We start from the raw sequence: 2,889 nt of genomic DNA on the forward strand, positions 1-2,889 counted from the left end.
GTCTTCATCCTCCCATTACCAAACATTGCTCACTGCTCTCGCGAAGAGGATGCTGTGTGTTACGTGCAGTGGGCTGCTCCGTGCAAAATATCATTTCTGGCAATAGGAAGAACACGTGGGCCGTTATGTCTCCCTGACAATACGTAACGTCGACAGAAGAAGGCCTCCCACTGAGGACACATTGAGCATTGTAGTGACAGGGTCAACCCTTGTGGAACCATCTTTAACGAGTCATTTCTTTGGCTAAAGGTGAAGGCCGAGCCATTGGTTTTTCGGTCATATAAGCGTGGCAGCTCAGGTGTGTCGGTCACAAGAAATCACATTTTCTTGTGAGTGGCAGCACTACTAACCAGCTTATATCTTACACCCACTGCGTTGTACAAAAGTAGTCTTTAATTACTGTAAATACACTGCAGAGGTGTAGTTCCGCCATTACTCTGAATTTGAAATGTATATTGCTATTCATGATTGACAAACTTAATATTCATTCACGCTGGTGGGGAAGGTGAATCTGAATAGGGGCAAACCAGACGCTTATTAAGACCAGAGTTGCCAGAGATTGTGCGTTTGTGCGTACATGTGTGTGCATCTGTATGTGTGTGTGCATGTGTGTGTGTGTGTGTGTGTGTGTATGTGTGTTTTGTGAGTGGACTGATTGAAATGTGTGAAAGAGAAAGGACATGTTCCATAATGACACGAGTCACGACCCTGCTTTTTTTGTGCGCCTGCATCACACACACACGCTCACGCACACACGCACACGCACACGCACACGCACACACACTACTACTCTAGATGTGTTAGCTTGTTTCTTATCTTCTAACAAGCTGTCAGAGGGTTGGTGTATTGTCTTTGTCCCTGCTGCTGAGCTGTTGATGAAAAAATGATATAATGTCAGGATAACACTGTTCTTTCCTTGTTGTGTGCTTTTCTCAGAATGTGTGTGCTGTTGTGAGGTGGAGGTGGAGGATGAGGAGGAGGAAGAAGAGCCTGTGTCCTGGGAGAATGATGTCATTTACCACAGGTGAGCGTGCGCTATATAAAACCAAGCCCTGAAGAGTACGAGAGGATCAGGGCACAGGGGGGGGAGATATTGCAAAATTAATTTGCATTTGTATATATCGTAAATTAGATCACACCTCTTCTATTTCTGTCGGACACAGACAAAATCTGTTCTCTAAAAAAAGGTATGTGCCTTCGGATCCATTTGAATAGAATTATGCCGTCTGACAGCAGGGCTGTGCGATATGTCAATATAGGTTGTGTGAAGATAGGGTGACATGATGATTTCATATAATTCTCTACCCACAATCACTCTTTACGGCAACATTTTTCATCCTTGAAAGGAATTCTTTGTGTTCCATTCTTCCACACAGCACAGATGCAGACTTGTCAACACAAGCAAACATGGAGGAGAGTGAATGCGACACAGAACAGGGGAATTCTGAATAGGATAAGGACCAATCAAACAAAGGTTCCCGCAACAGACTCAAAATGAACCCCTAACCTCTTTTACGACCTCCGCAATAATCCCATCAAACAGCACGGAGAGAGTCTGTGGATGATGTGGTAAAAAAAAAAAAAAGGGAGGAGTTATAGTTACAATAAGTGTCATCATATTTTTTTGGTCATATTGCACAGTCCTTTCTGAAAGCATGTTTTACAAAATATATAATTGGTTTAATTTTTTAAGCCTCCCTTTGGGAAATGCCACTTCCATCAATTAGAATATTCTTTCAGTATGTAAAACACCAATTCACAAGGAAATTGGATGTATTAAACATGAACAACGTATCAAGAGCAACTGTTACACAGCGTGACCTCATTGTTTTCTGAATGCTGTCTGGACCTGCTATTTGTGCCAAACACTTTTTCAGAACGAAGTAAGGCAAATGGAAGTCTCTCTCCAAGCCCGCCCGCCCGCCCTCACTCAGCTCCCTCAGCTGTGTGTTACACACAGCAACTGAACCTCCCCAGTCCCCCGGCAGTCTTCCCTGACTCCTCTGCTCACTTTTGTTCCTTCTTTATTCTTGAATATTTGACCCTTTTACCTTCTCGACCCCTCCGCACTTCCCTCTGCTCTGACCCTCTGCTCTGACAGCCGCTCTTTTGTCCTTATATCACAAACTGAACCCCTTCAGGAAAATGACTTTCCGCCCCGTGTGATGACACACTCCCATCGCGGCAGGGGTCGGGTGGTACAGGAGGATACTTGATGAGAGCTTCACCATGATGGTCTCCTCCAACTTTTCATTTTGGGGGATTGCCTGCCTTTTCCTGTTGCTGCAGTATCTCCCTGTTTAATTTGATGTGGCTACATCGGATGATAGAAGTTCGTACGTAGTGCACACGTGAATGCAATAGTGTCGGCAGTGTTCAAATACATCTGTAACCTGTATATCCTGATGGCAATGGATTAAAGTAGTGGGGCTGATTAGAAATAAGGAGCTGCATGGTTTGTCTGCAGATCAGCTAGTGGTGTTGTAAAATCCCATACGATAACAAGGTAGCGTGCTGAACGTGGCACATGGGAGAGACGGCCGTTTGTTGATCAGGAGCCAGTGAGGTGTCATGTTATTCCTGCAGCAGAACAGAACCAAATGTCATGCTTGTTTCCAGTAGAAGTATTATCTTATGTTATGTTATGTTAGTATCATAGCATGTATTATAATTCAAACAGTTAGAAACAGAAAGTTGTTAAGTGTACTCAGTGTAAGGGTTTGCTTTCTTAACGTGTGACCTGCTCCGACATGAAATGGCGAGTGATGCTGCTCGGAGACTGAGGTTTTAGTCAGCAGCGATGGCCCGGAGAGGGATTTGCAGGCTGACTAACAGAAGGTGCCAGCAGCGCTCAATATGTCATCGTCTCTTGTTTGGCTAATTGCAGCA

The sequence above is a fragment of the Scophthalmus maximus genome, chromosome 13 (genome assembly GCF_022379125.1).
Source record: "Scophthalmus maximus strain ysfricsl-2021 chromosome 13, ASM2237912v1, whole genome shotgun sequence".
Taxonomy (NCBI): domain Eukaryota; kingdom Metazoa; phylum Chordata; class Actinopteri; order Pleuronectiformes; family Scophthalmidae; genus Scophthalmus; species Scophthalmus maximus.